The sequence below is a fragment of the Peromyscus maniculatus genome, chromosome 9, assembly GCF_049852395.1.
Source record: "Peromyscus maniculatus bairdii isolate BWxNUB_F1_BW_parent chromosome 9, HU_Pman_BW_mat_3.1, whole genome shotgun sequence".
Classification (NCBI taxonomy): domain Eukaryota; kingdom Metazoa; phylum Chordata; class Mammalia; order Rodentia; family Cricetidae; genus Peromyscus; species Peromyscus maniculatus.
The window spans coordinates 41,327,224-41,344,474 of NC_134860.1; the positions used below are offsets into that span (position 1 = coordinate 41,327,224).

Genomic DNA, 17,251 nt, shown 5'->3' on the forward strand with positions numbered 1-17,251 from the left:
CATGTGTGAGCTAAGCCACCCTCTGGTCAGTCAGAACAAAGCTGGAGCCTTCATTACTCAATGATTAAGTAAACTCTGGGGGACTCATCATGAAGAAGCCCCCTTCCCCATAGTATTTCATGTCTGTCTTTTTCCCTGTTGTCTTCATCTCTTCCTTGCTATCTCTTTCTCAAAAGCAGTTTCCATCAGCTGTGATTTCTACTGAGGGAGAGTCAAGAGTCACTGATGGGGAGGAAAGCAATTGTGTATGATGAGGTCACAGCACAGCTGGAGTAGAGGGAACTACTCTATCTGGTGCTCTTTAAGAAGTAGGAGAGATCCTGGCCTGGACTTCCCTTCTGGACAAGAGGTGAGTGCCTGGGCTCAGCCTAAATCCCATCCCTGGGCACCAGCCACTCTGGGGAAGACCTGCCCAACTTGGCCCCAGGTTCTGGCCATTGGGCAGGATCCCTTCTACCCCCACCAGGAAGGCTCCCCTTCTCCAAGACCCCCAGCAGACCCTGCAATCTCCAAGCCCTGCCCCCACGCCCATTCACCCGAGACCCCAGCTCCCATCCTGCCCCGGACTTCCCGTCTGGACAAGAGCTCCCATCCTGCCCCAGACTTCCTATCTGGACAAGAGAGCTCTCATCTGGACAAGAGAGAGAGACTTACTGAATCTGTCAGCTCTGTCTGGACCAAGTGCACTGATAAGACTAAGAAAGAACCACAAGGAGATGGGCAGATGTCAAGGCAGCAGTACATACAACAAAATGAAGAGCAATACAGTATCACCAGAATCTAGCCCTCCTCCAACATCTAGAATTGAACATCAAAAATTGGAAGAAGCAGAAGAAAACAGCCTTATGAATAACATCATGAAGAAGGTAGAGGCTTATATAGAGGAAAAGACAAACAAAAAATGGGAGGAACGCTATAAAAAACTAGAGGAAAGGACAAATAAAGCAGAAGAAAACAATAAAACCCTGGAAGAAAACAATAAAGCCCTGAAAGAAAATCATGAAAAAGCAATGAAACAGATGAAGGAAATAGTCCAAGACCTGAAAAGAGAAATAGAAAAAAATGAAGAAGTCACAAACAGAGGGAATGCTAGAAATAGAAAATCTGAGTAAATGAATGGGAACTTCAGATGCAAGTATAACCAACAGAATGCAAGATATGGAAGAGAGAATCTCTGGCGTTGAGGATATGGTAGAAGAAACAGATTCATCAGTCAAAGAAAACACTAAAGCCAACAGAGTCATGACCCAAAATGTCCAAGAAATTTGGGACACCATGAAAAGACCAAACCTACGAATAAGAGGGATAGAGGAAGGAGAAGAATACCAACTCAAAGGCACAAAAAATATATCTAACAAGATCATAGAAGAAAACTTTCCCAACTTAAAGAAGGAAATGCCTATGAAGATACAAGAAGCCTATAGAACACCAAACAGACTAGACCCCCCAAAAAGTCCCCTTGACACATAATAATTAAACAACTAAATGTACAGAATAAAGAAAAAATATTAAGAGCAGCGGAGGAAAAAGGCCAAGTGACTTATAAAGGCAAACCCATCAGAATAACACCTGATTTCTCAATGGAGACTTTGAAATCCAGAAGGACCTGGACAGATGTAATGCAGACCCTAAGAGACCATGGATGCCAGCCTAGACTAATACACCCAGCAAAACTTTCAATCATCATAGATGGAGTGAACACGTAGGAGAAAAAAGTGGTATCAACTTACATTTGTTATATCCTGCATAGTAAATGTCTGTGAAGTTAAACTCAGTTCATAAAGGGTTGAAGTGCACATCAGGGGGAAAGTGGATGTTTAGTACACACAAGCCCTTGGACTCAATCAGCACCAAACCACACAAGCTAGCAAACAAATGGATGAAGTTGGGAGGTTGAGGAAGGTAAAAGAAAAGGAAAGGAGAAAGAAATGTAAGGATGCCTTCAGGACCAAAGTAAGCAATTTGGGGCAATGGTATTCCTTTTTTCTTTCCTTTTTTTGCATTTGTGTGTGTGTGTGTGTGTGTGTGTGTGTGTGTGTGTGTGTGTGTGTTGAGGCCAAAAGAGGGTATCTGGTTCTATGGAGATAGAGTTAGAGGTGGTTGTGAGATACCTGACATGGGTGCTAGGAGCTGAACTGGGGATCCTTTGGAAGAACAGCAAACACTCTTAATGACCATGCCACATCTCTGGCCCCCAAGAAGAAATTATATGTTATGAAAATATTTTTTGCAAAAAGCATGTGAATCTTTCATTGACTTTTTTTTGTCAGTTTGGTTTTTGTGTTTGGTTTAGGCCTCAAGTTAGACCTGTCATTGGTTGGCCACACATGCAAGGTTTAAGCCACCATAACCCCAAAACTTCTTGTGGGTAGAAAAGGATGGGTCAAAGGCTTTGTGGCTAGGTTGGTATCCAAGTCCCACCACCAGGAGACTTGCCTGGTTACAGAGGATGGGTGGTTTATTACCAGGAGTCCTCATTTGGGTCACCCTCATAAGTTTCAGGAAGTTTCCACTACACTAGGTTTCTATGCTAGGCCCTTAAATGAAGTCCTATTCCATACATCTCTCCTTGTACTCTTTCCCTCTGCCCCTCGCTGCTACCAGATCCCTCCTATTCCAATCCACCCACAAAGTAAATCAAATTATCCCTAATGATATTCTCCTATACCCATAGATCAGTGCCTAGCCCAAACATCATCAGAGAGGCTTCCTCCAGCAGCTGACCCACAGCCAGACGTTATTCAGAACAGATGAGGGGGAGGAAGGATTATAGGATCAGGAGGGGTTGAAGACAGCACAAGAACATGGCCCACAGAATCAACTAAGCAGAGCTCATAGGGCCTCACAGAGACTGAAGCGGCAGTCAGGGAGCCTGCATGGGTCTGCACTAGGTCCTCCACATATATGCTATGGTTATTAGATTAGTGGTGTTTGTGGGACTCCTAAGTTGGTGTGGGGGTGTCTCTGACACATTTGCTTGCTCTTAGGATCCTTTTACTCCTACTGGGTTGCCTCATCCAACCTTGATATGAAGGTTTGTGCATAGTCTTATTTCATCTCGTTATTCAGTGTTGGATTGATATTTCTATATAGCGGCAATTAATAGGCAATTCCATGTAGTTCATGTGGTAGTTAAACAAGGTTTATTTCAGAGTAACTTACAACCAATTAAGTGGTTGGTTACAGGATCTGGGGGAGGTGAGGTGCAGTCCAGTGCGGTTCTCTGGAGAACTCTGACTTGGTCTGCAATCTAGCATTTAGGATCACAAAGAGCCAAGAGTGCCAGCACATATGCATCTCAGTTCTAAAGGGCTCCTATCTCAGCCATGCCCCAGGAGCAGGTCATAGGCAGGTGTGGCAGTTACCTGTTACCCCACTAGGGGCAGTGCTTCAAGGTCAAAGCAGGAACAGCTACCCACTACATCCCTGGAAGGCCTGCTTTCTTCAGAAGGGAAAGGAAAGAGCAGTGGATGTGGGGAAGAAGGTAGGGGAGGGTTTGACTGGGAGGAGGAGAGGGGGTTAATGCTGTGGTCAGGATGTGTTATATAAGAGAAGAATAAAGAAATAGAAAAATGTATGTGTGAATAATGAAATCTATTAATCTAAGTGCCAGCTCATGCTAGCAAGGATATAGAAGAGCAAGAGGAACATTCCTCCACTGCTGTTGGGAATGCAAACTTGTCAGCCTCTATGTTGGTTTCTCAGATCGAAACATATTTATGGGCTTCATGATAACATTTATTACAGGTTGGATTGTCACTACAGGAAAACTATACCAAAGCATCAAAAGAAACTAAATCCTCAGAACAGTAATCCTCTTGCACATGGACAAAAACTTACTCAATGTAACACTGTCAAATTGAACCCTGTAACAATGAAACACACCATACATCATGTTCTAGCAGGGTTGTACACAGTTTTACTATAATTCATATGTGTTAATTAATACCTACTGGTATGTACATCATTCCACACATTCAAGAGTCCTTATTTCCATATGTGTATATATGTGTGTGTTGGGGGGTAGAATTATGTATCCTGGAAATAATGTTACCTTGATTGTGGTATTGTATTATGAGTGTTATATGGAAACTTAGTAAGCTGAGTGTATCAAACATGCAGCTTTCTGTGCAGAATCCTAAAAATGTATGTTACTATAACATGTCATAAAAATAAAGTAAGGAAAATAATGATGTGAAAGCCCCATCAGCAAATGAAATAATAGTTTACTAAATGTATCTATGATTAAGAACTGAGCAAGATAAGAAAGAAGATTGTTATCACCTTATGAAGTACATTGAAGGAGTCTTGTCCTCTCTATCCTAGCCAGCATAATTCCATCTTGCAGCAGGCTCCCACTTAGCTATTGTCTGCATATTGAATTGGTATTCTAGATTGTATCATTACAAATCCATCCTTTCATGTCTGACAGATTTGCTGAGGCCAGCAGAATCCCTGATAAGAACAAGATAGAGGGCACACACCCACTTGTGTTTTGTTTGTGCTTTATGCTGAGTGTGTAGTCACCTCTGCTGTTGAACACTGGGTGGTGATGTAAATTAGGTTTGTGTCCACCCTTTACAGATTTAAAGATACATAAAGTAGCAGCCTGATGTGTGCTGTAGGATGATGTCAGCTTCCATTCATGCAGTCACGGGTTACATATTGCTTTAAAAATGACATCCAGTGGAAAAATCACTACTGCTTGCCAAGATGCATTTGTACAAGGCTCTCTTTGGTCTGGTGGCAACATCTCCCTTTGGAGGCAGATGGATTTTTATATCCTCCCAGGAAATTCACACCAAGTCACAAGAAAAGCCTAGAGCAAGCATCATAGGGAGAAATTATTTTACCCCGTAATCTTGGAAATTGAACATAAACATTTTTACTACATTTTCAAACAGGACTCTGCTAAGGAAATCCTGCAAGGAAAAATGAAAAAAAAAAGATATCAGATGAGAGGGAATGAGTCTAGCTTTACTTTAGTATCCAGGACACACTGTATAAGAAAGGAAATATTGCAGACAATATGTAAGAAAAGAAGGTCAGCAATGTTGCAGAATGTGAGAATCCAAACAAATCAAACTTAAAAATGGATCTTAACATACTTTAACTTTAGAGGACAGAATGACATGAGAGACTAGCTGATGAGCATGCCTACAACAGTCTAGAAGATGTCCAGAAAAGAAAGCAAGTGGTCAGCATCCACAAGGCAAATGACATCTCACCGTGTCCAACCACAAGGCCTCAAGAAACCACTTGGCCTTCTGAGGTTGTGAGCACAGCTGGGTTGTGAAAGTTCAGAACTATGATCCAGCTCTCCTTAGTGTTTGGCCATAGAGGCCAGGCAGGTAGGTTTGCTGCAGAGCTGCAATTGACAGGGTTTTGCAGGTGAGCTTGCAAGGTAGACTTTTGTCACTGGCATCTGAGGCAGGCATGCCTGGCATGCTATTGTGAATTCATGAACTTGTGTGCATGTATGCATCCCCATTGATAGGTGACAAAGCAGGATTCTACTCACACTGACAAAGAAAATGTGTTACATATACAAAAGGGAGTATTACTCAGCTGTAAAAAAACAATGACATCATGAAATTTTCAGGCAAATGGATGGAACTAGAAAATATGATCCTGAGTGAAGTAACCCAGACTCAGAAAAACAAACATGGTATGTACTCACTCATAAGTGGATACTAGATGTAAAGCAAAGGATAATCAGCTTACATACCACAGCTCCAGAGAAGCTAGGAAACAAGGAGGACACCAAGAGGGATGTACTGATCACCTTGGAAAAAGAAACAGAGATCCCAGTGAGTAAACTGGGGAAGAGGGAGGGCAATAGATGATAGGGGATGGGGATGAGAGCATGGGGGAATGGGATGGTCAAGCTGAGGGAGGGACAGAGTGGGGGAGCAATGAAAGAGATATCTTGATAGAGGGAGACACTATGAGGTAAGGGAGAAACCCGAGGCTAGGGAAATTCCCAGGAATCCACAAGGATGACACCAGATTAGACTACTAGCAACAATTAGTGAGGGTGCCTGAATTGCCTACCCTGCTAATCCATGAACTTTATATGTCCCAAGACTCACTGATCCCACAGGTTCCACGTTGATCCACCACAATCTTTTCACTAAACTTACCCTAGCTCCTCCAAGAAGACCTGAAAAGCTCAAGTGAAAGAGAGTGGCCATGGTCAACACCCAGGAAGTTGTCAACAGATTACAGTAAATATGATATGAATTCAGCCCAATGTCAGTCAGAAGGAGGCCAGTGACATCACCTGCAGTGCTTTTCAGGAACCCAGCACTCTGCACAACTATGAGAGGGAATCTGTTCTGAGACACAGCCATGCACATGATATAGTCAGCAACACAATGTCAGCAAGGAGATGCACTGTGGGATTCTGTGTTGTGAAGCCAATGAGACAAAACAGACACTTCCTGTGGTGTTAGCTCTGTGTAGTGAAAGAAGTCTAGTTTTTATTTTTAAAATAGCTGTATTGTTTGATTTTTGTTATTTATTAGAAAACACATTAATACTAAAGAAATAAAGGTGTATAAACACAAGAGAAAGCTACTCCATTCTTTCTCTTTCTGAGCAATTGAAACTTGTGACATTTAGCTGAGATAAAACAAGACAGAAGGTCACAGTTGGGGGACAGGAGATCGAGGGAGTGCTGGCCAGCCAGATTAGCCCAAAGAGAAAATTTCAGTTTCAGTGAAAGACCTGGGCTCAAGGGAATAAGGAAGTGATCAACAGATGACAACACAGGATTTTATTATGTAGTCTCTGAACAAAACCTGTCAATGGACACATTTACACACTACTGCATAGATCACACACAGACTGCAGAAATAAAAAATGAGCAGAAAAAAGAAGAGGACATTGTGTTGAGTGAACAATTGAATTTAGATTATGCACATCAGATGTTTCAACAGAGACCTACAACATAGCTATCCATTCCTTGGGGACTAAAAATGCCTAGGGGAGAGCCTAAGCTTAGTCAAACTATGTTGAGGTGATTGGAGAAAATGTTCTCTTGAAGCCTCAGATATGTCACCCCAACGCTCAGGCTGTGAAAGTTTTTGCACATCTAAGGTCATTCAGTCAGCTCCAGACTGGAAGCTCCAGGATGGGAGAAATGTCTAGCACTACCCACAGAAAACAGAGCTGACAAGCTGATACTCAGGCTTCTGTCAGTATGAATGAAGATTTAAGCAAAGGGAGGAGAACACATTGGGATGCAGAAGAGAGGAGAGGACCACATGCCACCCCAAAATAGTAAGAACCACTCAGTTGGCATTGGCCCTGGGCTCTAGCCCTTGCAGGCTGCTTCCTACCTGTGATCTCACATGACCCCTGCAAAGCAAATGAGCCACAGGCCACTGACTCAATCAATGAGAGCTCTGTGGTATTCCCCAAGTAGCTCCCTGAATAGCAGACTCCTAATATAATGACATGTAGGTGTGTGATATCTGACTGACCCATCTCTCTGAATGTATTGGGGCTTCTAGCAGAGCAGGAGGGTTTGCTTGCTAATCATCCAGTATCTTACAAGAGGCCAACTGTACAGAGAAACTTGTGAATGATCACAGAAATGAACAATTGAATGGTATGTAGTTAGGAGGCTGGATGGGTGGGTGCGTGGTTACATGGGTGTCTCTAAGTTTATGGTTGGATATTTAGGCAGCCTGCCCCAACTGCCTCAGCCTACCTGCTGCTGCTCAGAACAGGGATCGCAGATCTCTCATGGGCATCCTTCAAGAGCTTCTTAAGCTCCTCACAGGTCTCTTGCAGTTCAATCTGCTCCTTCTGCAGCAGTCTGTTCTTGAGTCTCAATACATGTACATTCTTCTTCAGCTGAGTACACTCTCATAGGACCCGGCCTTGGAGGTAACTGAACCACCACCAAAAATGGTGAGCTCCAGAGAGCCTGCATTTGCCCTCCCTAACTCCAAGTACCACCAACCCTGAAAAGTCCCAGACCCCCAGACAGCCTAAGAATGGAGCTCTCAGTAGCCAAGCAAGCATCACTCAGAGGCAGGCCAAATCCAGAGAATAACCAAATTTCAGAACGATTCAAAAGACTTCTGCAATCCTGGTACCAAAAGGGATCCTGTGCCTCTGAGAACAGGGTGCAGCCCACACCTGTGCTTAACTGTTCATGGCATTGGGAAAGCCAGCAGGTAGAGGGCAAACACTTTCAGAAAGAGGGCAGAAGTTCCAACAGGAATAAATTCTGTCTGCAGGTCCCACGGAAACCAGCCTTGTGAAGCCCCTGCCAGTGCCCAGAGGCCCTGGGCTGCCAGACATCCCCGTCTTGGTACAAACCATTTTTCTATCTAAGAGCTCCTGAGGCTGGCAGGAAAATGATGGGAGGGCCTCAGTATTTTTCCATACTTAGCAAAACTGAGTCCAAGAGGCACAAGTCCAAGGGCCACAAGGCAGGCTGCTTGCTAAGAGGCAGACAGGCTGGAACCAGAGCCCTCACTTGGGGTCAAGGACAAAGAAGGGCAGAAACAGTCCCTCCCAAGCTATTAGGCACTTACCTAAAGCATTCAGTCTCCTCAATCAGCCCCTTGTACTTGTCCAAGGCATCACTAATCTCCATGGGCAATTTCTGGAGGTCCAACATCACCTTCTTGTGTCCCGTTTCAAGCATCTCAAGCTCAAAATTCAGCCTGCAGTCGGGCATGGCCCCAGGAGAAAAGAACTCCATGAACACAGGCCACAGGGACAATATGAATGAAGCTGTGTCATGGACTACTCCAGTGCAGTGGATGCCACAGCCTGGCATTTAAACAGTGGAACCTCCTGGTGTTTATTAAACATCCTATCTTGTCCTCAGGCCAGAGGACTCCGGAGGTCTAAGGGGAGGGAGCCAGAGCTGCATGAGCACCCTCAGTGGGCTTGGAGCTATAGATAAGCTCTCTAAGAAGTTCCTAGGAGTCTGTGCCACATATCTGGACCCACCAGAAACTTATGATGACATTTCTCCTGTCTCCAGAACAGGGATTTTTATTCCTGGGTGCCTGTTGCTACAGAGAGGATGAGAGCACACAATCAGTATTTCCAGGGAGGAGCCTCAACTTCAGGATGGCATTATAAACTCCACAGGTGATTCCAATGTTCTTCGGAGGTGAGCACAGTGGCCAGGAGGTGTGCTGCTCAAAGTGGGCTTCCCTGGCCACAGCAGTGCCATCTGCTGGAAATTGGGAAAAATCCTCCGACCATGCCACAGAGCCCAAACTCTCAGGAACACGCACACACACACACACACACACACACACACACACACACACACACACACACCCCACATGAAATCAGGATGCCCAAGAAATGTGGGGACGTGGCATTGTCACAGAGTATAAGAAGACCAGAGAGGAACAGTGAAGACCTCTAGGCCTTCCAGCCACACCCTGAGATGGATGAATGGACCAGGGCCTTCCAGTTGCTGCCAGGAGCTTTCAGCACACAATCATCCACTGGTCAAGTACAAAGACTCACCACAAACTCACAGAACCTAGCATCTCCCGCAAGGCAACACCTGTCAAGGTCTCTTGAAATGCATGTTGAGAACTCACACACTACTGTCCCTATCACTAGACTGTGATTCAGGCCACAGGTTCTGCTTTTCATTCGGAGGAAGCAGAACAGCCTGTGTCCCCATCTCATTCCTACCCAAGATACAAGTTCTGTATCTCCACTGCACTCAGAAAAATTAGTTTAGGCAGCAGGACACCCTGGAGTTTCAGACTCCTATTCCTCAGGAAACCTGAGCTTGATACTGTGGTGTCAAGATGGTCAGCAGAGAGCTGGGCAAAATGACTACCTGTTGTTCAAATCCTTGTTGGTGTAAGGATTGACCAGGATTCCACGCAGCTCATTTCTCTCACATGACATATCATGTAAGCGAATGGTGAGTTTCTCTATTTTTTTTCATCTCCTGCTCCTGCTCAGTGCAGTTGGAGAGTTGGGATGGTGACTCCCCAGCTGTCCCTGCAGGTAGATAAAAAGAAATGAACTTGTATTCTTGAATGGCATAGGACCAGGATAGTCCATGCTGAGTCCCAAGAAGAAGCCTGAGGAAGAGAAAATTCTAGGAACCCAGTGAAGCTTCAGAACAGCAGGGCAGCTATCCTCAAACTGGGGCCCCTGAGCTCTGTCCCTATCCTCAACCACTGTGGATAATCTTGTGCCTCACTCCCTAGTGCAGTCCCATGGCCCTGGAAGGCATAAGCTAGCCCAGCCAAGTAGAATTGGAGGACAGTGTCAGCTCATATCTGATGTGATGCAAGTAAGTCCTGTTGTCCCTAGAGCTTAGCAGCACCAAGGGTTGATCACATGTGCCCAGGACCAAAGCATCTGAAGATGTGCTGTGTGTTCCGGGGAGTTTCTTTCCTTCCTATTGGCATCAGATTCCCATGGAAACTGTAGGAATCCACTGGGATGAAGTGCAGCAACACCCTACAGAGTGCAGAGAGGAACAGCTCAGTATTCAATCTGTGCCTCCTGCCCCTCTTTGCCTCTAAGAATGAAATGACAGAATTACCAGAAAAGCAGCTGCAGCCTGGAAAATTCATGGCTGTCCTAAACTAACCATCAGATACTCTTGACTCCAGGTCTACTCTTTAGAAAGCCAGGGAAGCTGGATAGGCCCATTGCTACTTAGAAACTCCCAGCTGCTGAGCTCCATGACTAGAAATCCCAGCTCAAGTTGACCTCCTCCAGGAAGCTTCTCATCCCCTGCTCAGGACTCACTGTGCTTTCCCCAGAACCATATATCTCTCCATGTTTTACACTGAAACCAAAGGCCAGCTTCCTTCTGCTTCTCTCTGGTATTTCCATGTTCTTCATTCTCCCTCCCAAGCAGCCTGCTCAGTCTAGCCAACATGTCTATGGGAACTGAAGGAATAACACACAGGCATTGGTGTTATCATAACACTGGTGACATCATAGAGAATACCAAGGACTCTCCATGATAGGATAGAATCTCCAGAGAAGGGATGATTAGGGTCACCTCCAGCAACCCTCACTTATCTACTAACTAGCTCTTCTATAGTTCACCAAAAGCCATGTTTCCTTTCCCAGGAGCCTTCCCAGATACATAAGGGAAGACCTTCACCACCTCCTCCTTACAAAGCCATTAGAATATTTCATTAGAATATTTTCACTACTTCATGATGAAGTAGTGAAGATGAAGACTCACTTCAAAATACATCTCAGGAAATGACTGGCCCCTTCATGAGATCTCCAGTCAACAACATGAGAAATAAAGGTTTCTAGGCAATTAGGCCTGGATGTGGGGAGGAAAGATGGGGCCCTGGATGTGAACAAGCACATTGTGGAGGATCCACAAGGCTGTTACAGTATGTGGGGTGGTGGGAGGTTGTGGGTGTCCTGTCAGAACAAAGAAAAGTCCCATAGTTAATGAAGAATATTACCCCGAATCATCAGTACAGTACATTCCAGTGATCATGATATTTGCAAATGTGTGATAAACTAGTGACAAGTCAGGCTGGAGATCATAAGAAGTGGGGCTCTCCAGGTGAGCCCTCAGACACAAGAGCAAACACTCCCAGCAATGGTCCATTCCTGCACTAGAGATTGAGGAAAGATGCATGGCTAGTGAGAGGCCAGGCATGGATATGTAAGGGCATTTTTAGAATAGCAAATGTGTCACAGTCTTGGGGACAATATGTAGTGTGTCACTGCTATGTTGTTTCACCTAGAGCTACACAAAGACTAATTCCTTGATCTGGAGCCACCTGTGAAGATGCACATGCCATTAGGCAGGAAAGAGTCACAGCCAGCTTAAAGAATACTCATTGGAGCATGAGAAGGGCAGGCAAAGGACACAGGAGACATTATTAGGGGTCTTTTGCCCTAGACCTTTCCCAGAGCCACACTTCACACTTTTGAATTTCCTGGCAGTCTGGAAATAAAGAGCTAGCACCATATTCAGCCTGGATTGCAAATTCTTCAGAAGTCTGGACTGTGGTTTCAGAAGTTTACTTGGTGGACCGCAGAACAAATGAGTGATGTGGGGTAAACAATGTCCAGTAAGATGTTATATCACACTGACAAATTATGCTAGACAAAGTTAGCTAACTCAGTAATTCCCAATTCTAGAAGTCAAGGGACAGTGCCTGCTCTACACACTGCCTCATCTCAGTCAAATCTGACACACTGAAGCAGTCTCATGAAGTGACTGACAGATGAGACTCTGCCCTAGCAGTTTCTCATAGACCATACTTGAGTCTCCCCCTCTGTGGATGTCAGTTCTCCAATCTCTCTATAGGAAGGTGGATGTCTCAGAAGTCATCAGGTTTCCTCTGTCTCCCTAGACAAGATGACCCAAGGGACATGCTCCTAAGGCTTATTCACAGCTACAGAGAATGCACTGTAGCTTCAGAGCCCTCAGTCAAGTGCTTTGAGAAATCAGGAGAAAATTGCTACTGTCACACTCAGGTAGTGGATGGATACCCACCTCACTTGCTCTATGCTTCAGACTCTCATGATAATGGGGAAGCCATGCAGGGGAGTGCATCATCCCTGATAGTTCAAGACACCCAGAGATGGCAGGATGGGGACAGTATCAGTGCAGGTCCAACGAATCTAACAGCTCTCAGGCTGAACTGCAGACCTGTGTGCAGTTGGTAACTCAGAAACCTCAGGGGCCACTTGGTGGCTCCTGCCCTACTAGTAGTGGCTGTGATGTCAAGTATGAGAACCTCAGGCTTTACCAAGGCACTCTCCTTTCCCTATTATTACTGGCACACAACTGAAGGACTCTGGTGGGGGTGAAACACAGTTATGGTACAGATATCTCATTAATTCCTCTGTGCCTCCTTTCCCACTCAGAGTTAAAGCAGATGAAACCCAGCAAAGTAGCTTCTGCCTTGTCAGTTTCTGAATCCGCCAAACTAACCATCATGGATCCTTGATCCGAGTCGGCTCTTTAGGAAATCCATAGCAGGATAGGCCTATTGCTTCCCAGAAGCTCCAAGTTCCTTAGTCCTAGCCCTAAAAGGCTCAAGCCTACCACATCCAGACAGCTGCCCAGCCCCTTTTCTGAACTCACTGTGTCTTCCCCCAGGACCATTGATTTCTCCATGTTTTCCAGTGAGACCTAGGGCCTGCTTCCTTCTGCCTCACTCTGGTCTCTCCACGCTGTGTATTCTCTCTCTCAACTAGATGCCTCAGTTTTGACAACATCTCTGTAGGTGAACCTTACAGCAGTGAACTAATGTCCTAAGCTCACGTGGTGTTGCTACAACACTAGTGACATCACAGGGGATTCCAAGAGCTCTCAAGGATACAGTAGAATTCCAGAGAAGAGACTGCTGATGTCATGGGGCACAGCCTTGGCTTCCTTGCTAATTCTTTCTGAACTGACCAGAAGCTGAGGTTGCCTTTCCAGGAATCTCTGCTGTGACACAGGTGAGCATTCAGCTCCTCCTCCTTCCAAAGCTAGAGATTTCTCTCTGCTTCATTGGAATATTTCCACTACTTCACCCATGAGGAATTGAAAGCTCATTTATAAACACTGCCAAAATTTGGCCCTTCCCATCCTGTGGGGAGACTACCCACTATCCCCACATTTCCCCAGAATACTCTTGAGTAGGAGCAGCAGAAAATATTAGTTAGAAGTATAGAGGGTGGAGAAACAGACAGAAAATACAGAAATACAGACTCGGGAGGATCTGGATCCTAATCCAACAGGCCCTGACTGTCTCTGCCCTAGGGTATTTAAAGGAATGCCAAGGGGTGGGGCAAAAGACCTCCCCCAGCACAGCCAAGTGCAGACCATCTCAGACACCTGCACTCAGGCCCTTGGTCCAATCATCCTCTCTATGCAGACCTGCTGAGTAAAGCCACTAGAAAACCTGAAAATGGGCTTCAATACGGTCCTTAACATCCATACCCAATAAATAAAAATCATGCCAAGAAATTGGTCATGATGAAGTGCAGGAGGAGAGTTGAGTCCCCTGAAGTAAACAGGCACCTAGGGAATACTAAGGTTAAGGGAAGGTGGCCATTGGGAATTTGTAAGTGGGCTGAGAGTCTTATGAGGCCCAAACTGTTCTAGAATGTACTCTTTACATGCCTGGTATATTAGTCAGGACTCTAGAGTAACAGAAGTTATCAAATGAATCTCTCTAAATATGGAAAAGGGATTTGTTAGAATGACTTATAGGCTGTGCTCTAGCTAATCCAACAATGGCTGGCTACAATGGAAAGTCCAAGAATCCAGTAGTTGCTCACTCCACAAGACTGGACATCTCACCTGTCTGCAGTCTATGCTGGAATCTTAAAGAAGCAGGCTCTAATGCCACTGAAGAAATGGATGTGCTCACAAGGCAAGAGCAAGCAGAAAAAGAGGAAAAGCTTCCTTCTTCCACGTCTTTCTATAGGCTTCTATCAGGTGTTGTTCAGATTTTACCTGGGTTAAAGATCTGAATTAAAGGTGTGACTTCCTATCTCAAAGATCCAGACTAGAAATAAATCTTCCTACTTCAAATGAGGCAGAAATGACCCACAGGTGTGCCCTCGAATTTTGGGTGTTACTTAACCCTAGATGTAGTCACACTGACAACCAAGAACAGCCATCACAGTCGTATTCTCCTCTTCACTGATATTCATGAGCAAATGACTTAGAGAGTGAAAGGAAGGAGTGATCATAATTAAAAATCACATTTGAATCACCTGAAGATCTCATGGTCATAATAATGTTCAGTGGCCTTTTCATGGCCATGGTTGGCTAAAATAGGATGAAATACCAGTCTGTGTTTTCTTGGGTAGGAGGGATCAGCTAGAAACCCAGTTATAAAAGAATCCAGTGTATCTCTATAATTGAAGATTTGAATTTAAAAAAGTGTGTTATGTCTGGTAGGAAATGTGGTGGAAAAGGATCCAAGAGGCAGAAAATGGTTTATCTTCAAAGGATTGGGAAGAAAGCAAATACTCCTTCACTGCTAGTGGGAGTGCAAACTTGTACAGCCACTTTGGAAATCAATATGGTGGTTTCTCAGAAAATTGGGAATCAATCTACCTCAAGACCCAATGATACTACTCTTGGGCATATCCCCAAAAGATGCTTAATCATATCACAAAGACACTTGCTTAGCTATGTACATAGCAATATAATTCATTATAGCCAGCACCTGGAAACAACCCAGGGCATTGCCCCTCAATGGAAGAACGGATAAAGAAAATGTGGTGGCTGGATGGTGGTGGCACACCCTTTTAATCCCAGCACTCAGGAGGCAGAGTCAGGTGGATCTCTGCGAGTTTGAAGCCAGCCTGGTCTACAGAGCAAGATACAGGGCAGGCACCAAAGCTACACATAGTTTTGTCTCAAAAAAAAAAAAAAAACAACAAAAGACAGAAAATGTGATACATATACACAATGGAGTACTACTCAGCTGTAAAAAACAATGATACCATGAAATTTGCAGGCAAATAGATTAACTAGAAAGTATTATCCTGAGTGAGGTAACTCAGACTGAGGAAAACAAACATGTTATGTACTCACTCAAAAGTGGATACTAGATGTAAAGCAAAGGGTAATCAGCTTACAATCCACAGCTCCAGAGAAGCTAGGAAACAAGGAGGACACTAAGAAGGATGTACTGATCCCTTGGGAAGGAAAAACAGAGGAGATCCCAATGAGTAAACAAGGGATTAGGGAAGGCAATAGAGGGGAGGAGATGGGGCATGAGAACATGAGGAAATGTGATGGTCAAGCTGAGGGAGGGATAGAGTGGGGGAACAATGAAAGAGATATCTTGATAAAGGGAGGCATTATGAGGTCAGGGAGATTCCTGAGGCTAGGGAAATTCCCAGGAATCCACAAGGATGACACCAGATTAGACTACAAGCAACATTGAATTGCCTACCTTGGTAATCAAATTGCTAAATACCCTAACTATCATCATAGAGCCTTCATCTAGATGGAAGCAGATGCAGAGATCCACAATTGTGTGCCAGGATGAGTTCCGGGAGTCCAGCCAAAGAGAGAGAAGAAGATGGATTACATGAGCAATGGGGGTCAAAATCATGATGGGGAAATACACATAGAAGACTGAACCAAGCTCAAAGGAACTCACAAAATGTAGATTAACAGTTGTGGAAACCTGCATGGGATTGGACTAGACCCTCTGCATACAGAAGACAGTTTTGTAGCTGGATCTGTTTGAGGGGCCCCTGCCAGTGTGATCAGGATCTATCCCTGATGCATGAGGCAGCTTTCTGGATCCCATCACCTATGGTCAGACACCTTGATCACCCCTGATGAAGCAAGGAGAAGCCTGGTCCTGCCTCAACTGAATGTACCAGGCTTAGCTATGCCCCCATGGGAGAACTTATCCTGTTGGAGGATGGGATGGGGGAGAGGAAACGGGGTGAGAGGAGGGTTGAGAGGGGGATCTGTGGTTGGCATGTGAATGAAAAATAAAAAAAATTAAAAAGAACCAAACATTACTGGCAATAAAATAAAATAAAATGAAGTAGAGTGCTCTTAATGGTCACCATGACTCCATAATGGAATCACGTTAGCTTCTTTCCCTAACAAATGAGGCAGGTAAGGGAAGGACAGGATTAGATTTCTTCTCACCTGAGGAAAGGGCTGCTGGGACTTGAGTCCTCACAATGATTGTGGAAGCCAAGGCTCCTAAGATGCCCAACATTTGACAAGTTCCACTCATGGAGGGACTTCACTAGGACACAGCTCAGAGACTTAGCAAGTAAGTTAGCAGTCATGTGCTCTGCAAGGATGAACATCCTGAGTCCTCTATCAGGGAACATCCTCTGGCCTCTGTGTCTAAGAGAAAGAGGCCCCAGAGGGAGGGTTTGGAAGCTAGAAGAACCCCCACCCAGTGTGAGCAGGACCTCTCTCTTTACCTTGATGAGACCTGTGTGTTCTTTGGCTCTGTGTGGTGGGATAGACTGCTCACATCTCACAGGAGTGTGGGTGACAGCACAAGGCAGTGCAGGTGACCTGGACCAGCTGTGCATCATCCAGGCCATCTAAAATAGGCTCTAAGCTCCAGTGAGGCTTCAACAAGTCACAGGGACTGGCCTGAGTTTGATGCAGGAAACTCTCTCTAAGAGACACTCAGAACTAAACAATAAAAACGCTTATCCAGAGAAAGATATATAAGACCCTTTAGAGGAGATTGGGAGTCACAAAGATCTCAGCTCAGTTATACATTCCAGATGGTCACATTCACTTAACCTGTTTTTC

General features: G+C 44.8%; 1 long non-coding RNA gene across 1 annotated transcript; it reads right to left on the reverse strand.

The window, feature by feature from the left end:
* Window positions 1-49: 49 nt before the first annotated feature.
* On the reverse strand, window positions 50-15,871 carry LOC121832240 (uncharacterized). The gene is made up of 3 exons (XR_006075827.2): window positions 9,836-15,871; window positions 8,553-8,684; window positions 50-7,900 (listed from the first exon to the last, which is right to left on the reverse strand). It is a non-coding gene; the product is annotated as an uncharacterized LOC121832240 (long non-coding RNA).
* Between the last annotated feature and the right edge of the window lie 1,380 nt (window positions 15,872-17,251).